We start from the raw sequence: 8,685 nt of genomic DNA on the forward strand, positions 1-8,685 counted from the left end.
AAAAAATTAACATGAAGTAGTACTCTTGTACTCTTTACCTAATGTTGACCCAGAACAGCAAATTTCAAGATATAAATATTTTCAAGAAAGAAAAATATCCTTTGGGTAGGCAAACAACAACTGACATAAGAAAACAATCAAATGATGATTAAATTCTTCCACAGTTTTACTTCATACATGAAAAAAAAAGGAGTAACGTGTTTAAGATGCTCAAAAATGTGAGCTGAGATTTTTATATCTGATATAAAAATTTGGGACATACTGTTTCCATAATTGATTTCTCAGGAGTATATTTTTTTTAAATGAGTTTTAGATAACCAAAACAACTAGAGAAATGACAGAAAGTCTGGAAGTGAGCATTAAGCATAATTACTTGTACAAATAATACTGAGAGCTAAAAGGGAAAGTATAGTATACAAAAGCGTATACAAAAGCACTTGGTTTAGTCTGATAGTTTTATTTTGGGACTTTGTGTGTATAATGTGGGATGGAATAATAGGTATTTATGGAATATTTTGATGCATTCCCAGTTTTCATAAGAACCAGGGGAGACCAGTAGTTGGCATAATGTCTATGTCACTGGACTCCCATGTAGCCCACCTCAGTTCAAGTCCCTGACCCAGTGGCTTAAATTCACACTGGGCGTGTGTGCTTGCGTGCCTAAGATCCCAAGAGGAGAATGGAGGAGAAGGGATTGCAGTGTGGCCAGGTTCTTAGTATGAGGGGGAAAAGGAGATTAAGATAGAATACAGAATAGGTAAAAAAAAAAAAAAAAGTTTTAATATCTTGACTGTTACAAATTTAATTGGACATTCTGGTATAAACTCATGAGTATGTTGAATATATGCATGTATGCATATATACATATTCATGAGTTTATAGTGATATGTCCAGTTTAAATATATAACTGCCAGGATCTCTGGCATATCAGCTTGTGATTTTTAAAGTACCAGTTTTCACTGGAAGAAACCCAGACTTCTTGAGAAAATAGCCTGAGGCAGGAAATGTGAAAAATAAGCCTGGGACATCTTGACAGACATTGATGTCATCAAAGGCTACTATGTCATTTCTAAAGGATTCGGGAGCCATTTTAAAAGAGCTGTCACCAAACAAAGATAAAAAACTTGATCTTCAAAAAAATATAATTTGCTATCTATCAAAACTCATAAACATATTTAAAATGGTCTCCATTGGAAGGTGATAGAGGATTAACTCGTCATCTTGAGAACTAGGGAATAATGAGAGAAATGGATTTTTTTTCTGTCTTTATGAACAGTACCACTGGAATCAACAACTGTTAACATCACAAAACAGACAACTGGGCATTTTATGCCTCCTAATGAAAGAACTCTACATCACCTATAGTTTTGCCAAAGGATTAGAGATAACTTAACCATTGCCTCTGAGTCCAGCTGCCTGCCAAGGTGCAAGAGAAGCAGCAAAGAAATGTGTTCAGTTGAAGCATGAGTATACAATGAGTGAAATCCAGACTATAGACACTAGATTAAAGGTATCAAAATCCAGACCTGAGATATCACAGGGTAAATTACCATGATTTTTTCCTTTTAAGAGATTTTTGCTGTAGGGTATGTATGTTTGCCAGAGAGACAAAGACAAACAGAAAGTAAAAGTTTGCCCCCCCCAGGGGGATGACCATGCTGCAATCCCTTCTCCCTTCTCCTTTTGGGATTTTGGGCACACATACACATGCACCTGGCATGAGTTTTAAGCTGCCAGGTCTAGGACTCAAACTGATTGACTATGTGGGAGTCCAGCAACATAACCATTACACCATCTGCTGGCCCCCTGATTTTCAGTGTAAATTGAAAGAGATGAGGAGGGGAACTGTGTGTTAAGAAATAGGTAAAACTGAACTGCATTATTTACAGGTACACATTTTGGTGATAAAATAGTATGGATGTAAAGGAAGTGATAAGTATAATGAAAGAAGAATAGTGGTTTTCTCTAGAGAGGGACAGCAATGATATTTAGGAAAAAGCACATAAAGGGGATTTTGGGGTAGCTGGCAAAGTTGTATAAGTTGGGTGGTGTTAGGGGATCTTTGCTTATAATAATAGGTTATTACGCTATTATTGCAACATTATAAGACAACGTGTTGCCCTACAATGTATGAAGCCTTGTAATCTTTGTGTGATTTTCTGCATTTTCTTTTTGTAATATTTTTAAAATAGTGTTAGTATTTCATCAAATTGAAGATTCATTGTAAGATACATCACTGTGTGAAAGAAAAACAAGTTTGCTGTATTGACACTCCATTAACTATTTTAACACAAACTATTTTCAAAAATGTTAAAGGGTTTACTTTAGAATAGATTGCAGTAATTAGACACCACAGATCCTATCCCTTATTCACAAAATCAAGCAACTATTCTCACTGTGCCCCAAACTTGAAGTTTACTCTTTTTTAACAAGTGGCACCAAGGAACCTATGCTCTTAAAAGACATGAAGCACAGCTGAGGAAAAAGTAAGGCATTGCACTGGAAAGAAGGAATAAAGGGCCAGAGTGTAGCACAGTGGTAAAATGCAGTGCTCTGCAAGGCGATTCTACATGGGAAGTTTCCTGGAGACCTCCCCTGAGTATGCTGGGCATGAATGTGCCTATGATCCAGGGCTGGCTGAAGACTGGGGTGGACTATATTGTTAGAAACTTGTTGGGGATGCTTTCTTGCCCTCTCTTAGAGGAAATAAATAAATACACTTAAAAGAAGGAATAAAACGAATTATTCCCAGCCCCATTTTCACTTTAATTCCTGTTCTCTCATTCTGGGATTCCAGTTATACACATGTTGGACAGTGCAAACTTGTGCGAAAGCTCCTGGATCCTCTTATATTTACTTTCTACTCATCTCTGTTTTTCAGTTTGGATAATTTATTTATTTTACTTTTTTTTTACACTTTATCTGAAGTTTTTATTTTTTTGAGAGATTTTTGGTATAGGGAACATGTACTTGCTGGAGAGACAGAGACAGCGAGAATTCACCTCCCAGGCAGGATGGCCATGCCATTAATCCCTTTTCCTTCTTTCCTCTTTCAGGATTTCGGTCATGTACCTGGTGCAAATTGTAAGCCGCTAGGTCCGTGACTTGAACCGAGATCGACTACATTGCGAGTCCAGCTATGTAACCATTATACCATCTGCTGGTCCCAGTTTGGATAATTTATTTTGACCTATATTCAAGCTTACTGAGTCCTATCATGAAACAATCTTCATCTCTGTTCTTTTTCTATCTTTTAGAGCATTTCTATTTGACTTTTATTTTTTTAATGTCCATCTCTCTGCTGACATTCCCTATCTACTTGTGCATATAGTCCACCTTTTCCACTAGATTTTTAACATACTACTCGTGAGTCTGGTTCTGTATTTCGTGTCTTGACAGTGTTTTCTTTTCCTTGTTTTTGTTTTGTTATGTGTGTGTGTGTCACATAGTTTCTGGATAGATATCCAACATTAATGAACAATGTGACTGAGGTAAATATTTATGCATGAAAGTGGGCATACCTTTTCCACAACTAGGCAGTTAGTGTAGGCCATTGGTAAGTTTGTCAGGAGTTTAACTGGGCTAGAATTTTATTGTTGCCACGGTCATCATAACTCTGTTGTTTCCACTCAGTCAGTCTTAGGCAGCCCTCGTGTCCCTGGGCCCTACTAGTGAGGCTTTCATGATGATTCTTTCTTCTCTAGTGGTAGACTTCTAGTGGTGTAGGCCTTGGACAGTTTCCTATACCTTCTCTAGAGGAAGATTTACTCCTTTATTTATTTTCCGTTCTCTTTTCCCTAACAGCAGTGGGTCATCTGCATCCTGGGGAAAGCAAACTTTGCTGTTTTTGCCCCAGCAGTTTAAGGCTTTATTAAAAGGGCAAAATAGTCCACCAGGCCTGCACTTCCTAGCAAGGCTTTTCTGATCTTATGCCTGCTCTTAGTCTTTCTCTTTTCCTTTTTTTTTTTTTCTTTTTCTTTGAAGAGAGTTTTTGTTACAGGGCGTATGCACTCCCCAGAAAGACAGAGAGAGACAGAGACAGAAAGTGAGAAATCACCACCCAGGGGAGATGGCCCACTGCAATCCCTTCTCCTCCGTTCTCTCAGGATCTTGGGCACGTATGCACATGCACCTGGCGTGAGTTCAAGCTGCTGGGTCCGGGACTCAAACCATGGTTGACTACGTGGGAGTGCAGTGACAATCATTATGCCATCTGCTGGTCCTCCCTTAGTCTTTCTTGTGAGCACCCACTGAAGTCCACAGGGAAGTCTGCAGGTAGATGCAAGTGAATGCAAACTTCCTTTGTGTGTGTGACTCCAGGTGTTCTGTACTGTCACAGTAGCCTGTGCTTGTCCTTTAGCAAGTCCTTAAAAATGTTAGTTGAATTCTTACACTCTTGTATGAAAGCCTCACCTTTCTTCCATTCCCTGTTCCAAATAAAATAATGTCAGCATCCTGGTTCTCCTAAGAACTTCCTGTCTATTCTTTTGGTTCAAATTACTTGTTCCTATGATCTTAACTATCTGGTATTTAAAGAAAAGTTGAAATTTTACAGGTTTATTTTATAGGTTATCCAATTTAGTTTTTTATTAATGTGAAAGTGAATCCTCAGCTTCATCCCAAGCAGAAGTAGATCCCCAAACCTTTTGTTTTCCAATGAATCACCAAAAACCTATCTCCAAGCTCTATTCATTTATTCATTCCCTGATCATTTCTGCCTAGAGAGATCTACAGACAGCTGAATCGTGACTGGAAAAATGAATTGGTCTGTAATGTAGTTATGCACTTGAAATAGGTAACTGAGTCACTTGTTTCCAGGGGCAATGCTAGTTGGTCCCCATTCCACTTCAATACCCAGCTTATTACATTAAGTTAATTACTGACTAGATGCTGTCTTGACAGTAATGCTGTTCCTTAATATGTGGACTAAATTAAATTCTACAGTCCACTCCACAATAAAAGCATTAGTCACCTTTCTTAAACTCTCAGCAAGATGCTGGTGACATTGTCAGCATTCTGTATTTATTATTTAATGACTTATAGCCATCTGATCCTGTATATTGTATAGCACCTGAAGTCTTTCTAAAACATTTCAGTGTTTATTTAACAAATACTGACTTATGGTTTAAGTTGAAAGAATTCCAGATAGCAATCAGAAGACTTGGTCTAGAGTTAGGACTTTCTAAAACTGTAAGTGAGCTTGGGTAAATCACTGAACCTTTGTTGTCTTCTTTTTTCTCACAAAAAGAAAAATATAGAGGTTGATCTATAACTGAAATTGCCACTTCAAAATACTGTGAACCAAACATACAGTGAATTATTCGACTTATTATATGAGGATTCATTTAAACACTTTTCCAAAAGCTCCACCAGGGGGCAGCTCTTCCACACTGTTTAACATCTGAAGAGTTCTGAGCACCTGAGTTTATTTTAAAATCACTTTTTTACACAGTGTTTTTATTTCTTTTGATGATAAAATTAAAATAAAAATATAGTACCACCTCTGAAAATTCCAACATTACAAATAAAATCTCTTTCACTTAGTAGCACTTCTAATCCTAATCCTCAATCCCTATTAGGCTGGTGTGTATTTTATTTATTATGAAATTGTGTTTCTGTAACTTTAAAAACGTGACTTCTGGGGTGTGATGGCTGTGTCACTGGACTCCCATGTAGTCGACCACGGTTCGAGTCCCAGACCCAGTGACTTAAATTCAAGCCGGGCATGTGTGCCCAAGATCCTGCCTGAGAGGATAACAGAGGAGGAGGTATTGTGGTGTGGCCATCCCCCCTGGGGGGTAATTTCTCGCTTTCTGTCTCTCTGTCTCTCTCTGTCTTTCTGGTGGGTGCACATGCCCTATAGCAAAAACCTCTCAAAAAAAAAAAAAGACTTCTGTAACTTTCTTATTTATTTATTTACACATTTTTCTACAAACATTCGTTTTACATATCAAAAAATTCTTGCTCATACTTCATAGTTCTTGACAGTAAACAACTTTCAAAGTAAGTAACTTTCTTAATCCATATATAATGTGGACTTTTTTCTGTTAATATACATAGATGAATGTTAATCATTCTATTTAAAAATGCATGTGTTAAATTTTATGTATTTCTTAATGACATTTAACTGTTAATATACATAGATTAACATTAATCATTCTATTTTAAAATGCATGTATTAAATTTTATGTATTTCTTAATGACATTTAAATTATTTTCTATTTTTTCCAGTATTTAAATAATACATTGAATATTTCAGTAATGCATTTTGAAAAAGATGAAGAGCCTCCCAAAATTTCATGGTAATTAAGATTTTATTTTTATTAATTTGTTTGCTAGAGAATACATGCTCTCACCAGAGGGACAAAGAAGGGGGAAAGCAAGAAAGCAACTCAGTGGGCAATGGTCATGCTACAGTCCCTTCTCTTTCATCTTTCCCTTCCTTTCTGGACTTTGGGCACACGTGTACACATGGCCAGTGAGTTTCTCAAGTCACTGAGTCTGGGACTTGTGCCTATGTAGTTAGCTATATGGGATCCAGCTGCCTTAACCACCAGTCTACAGAGCCAGTCTGGTAATTAAAATTTTAAAGCAAATTAATTAAGGCAAATTAGGAATGTGTTACTAATTTTACTCGCTACAAAAATATATTACGTCAATCCACAGAAAATGGACTAGAAGAAAAATTGCTTGGCAGCCTTACTTGGAAGCAGTTAGGTTCACTCCATTCCATGTTGTAAGTTGTTCTGGTGGGCCAGCAGGTGGCATGGTGGTTAAGGTCATGAACTCTCGCATTGCCAACCACAGTTCGAGTCCCAGGCCCAGTGGTTTGAAAATCATGCCAGGTGCACATGCATGTGCATGCCCAAAATCCTGAGAGGAGAATGATGGAGAAAGGATTGCAATGTGGCCATCACTTGGAGGGTGATTTCTCACTTTTCCTCTGTGTGCCTCTCTCTGACAAGCACACAGGCCCTCTAGCACAAACCTGGGGGGTGGGGAGAATTCTAGTATACCATTCTTGTTAGGGTAGTTTAGCAATTATGCTTTTGATTTACACAAACTGACACCTAAGTGACAAATGGCCCAGTTAATGCAGAGAACAGAAACAAGAAAGGAATGGTCAAATAATGGCATCCCAGAGAAGCTAGACTCTGTGTCTTGGTTATCTCTGCATCCTCTACAATGTTAAGAAACTACTTGTGGGGAATGAGCCATTTGTATTTTATGTGTATAAGAAAAGTTTAATATAAACATGCCTGAATTTTTATTTATTTATTTATTTATTTATTTATTTATTTATTTTTGCTACAGGGCATATGCAATCGCTGGAGAGAGAGAGGGAAAGTGAGAAATCACACCCAGCCCCCAGGAGGATGGCCAAACTGCAGTCTCTTCTCCATTCTCTGCTCAGGATTTTGGGCACATATACACATGCACCTGGTGTATTTCCCAAGCCACCACATATAGAACTTAGACCGCATACTTGGCCATGTGATATCCATGTCTTACCACCACACCACCTGGCTAGCCCAACATGTCAGAAATATTAATGTAAAATGAGTTTTACCTGTAGCACATGTTTCTGAACAAAGAGTAGAATCTATTTGGGACTTTCTTAAGATTTGGAATCTGATTGGGCTTAAAAGGGATGTTTGAGACTGATACAAGATAAGAGACATGATATCCAGTTTTTTAATTTAAATGTATTTATTTACATTCATTCACTGTACATCATTACAGCATACAAAATGAGATTTTCCATCCAGAGTACACTGTATATTGTCTCAATCAAGCACATCAACAAACATGTTATTGTCAACAAATAATTTTCCATTTCTTGTTTCCTGTATGTTTTGCTTTTTTTCTTCCCCCCATCCTTGATTCCCTATCTCTTACCCTCTGCCATTTCCCTCTCTCTTCCCACACTGTCTCTGGTATCCATGTTTACTTTCTATACTGTTTCCTCCCCACATTTTATTGAATTACTGAAGATCTTAATTAATTTAAATATTTTCATAGCAAACACAGCTGATATATACATTTCCATGAACACAAGTCTAACTTTAGGCATCCTATAAAGTAGCACCTAGCTGGAGCTATATATCTTACTGCAGTCATTGAATAGATTATTTTTTTCTGAAACTTTTTTTTTGTTAAGCATCATTACAACATACAAAATGATTTCCCATCCAGAATATACTGCATAGTGACTTAATCATGCATATTATTATAAAAAATTTTCCATTTCTAGTTCCTAGAATTTTTTTTCACTCCTCTTTCTGACCCTCTGTCCTTTCCCAACCTCTTCTCACCCTATCTCTGGTGTCTATAGTTGTCTTCCATTTCTTTCCCCCCTACATTGTATTGATCACACAATTTTTTAAAATAGTCTAACTACTTTCAGTGGCAAGTTCACTTGGTACTATTAAGAAAACCAGTTTTTTTAACTTAAATCAAAGAAATGCCAAGGAACTTTGCTTAAAAACAGGAAACAGGTTAGGATTCTGTTCAAATGGTAGGTGCATGAACCTACCAGTCTCATGTACTTTATCTTCTGTTCTGGCTTAATTTTCCTGATTAAATTCTGGGATATAATATTCAACTCCAGACTTGTCCCTATGATTAAGTTGGCCACTTTCTTAGTTTTTGGACTCTTATTTCTGTGTGTCTGTGTTTAATTTT

This window comes from Tupaia chinensis, unplaced genomic scaffold (genome assembly GCF_000334495.1).
Source record: "Tupaia chinensis unplaced genomic scaffold, TupChi_1.0 Scaffold000532_1, whole genome shotgun sequence".
Lineage (NCBI taxonomy): Eukaryota > Metazoa > Chordata > Mammalia > Scandentia > Tupaiidae > Tupaia > Tupaia belangeri.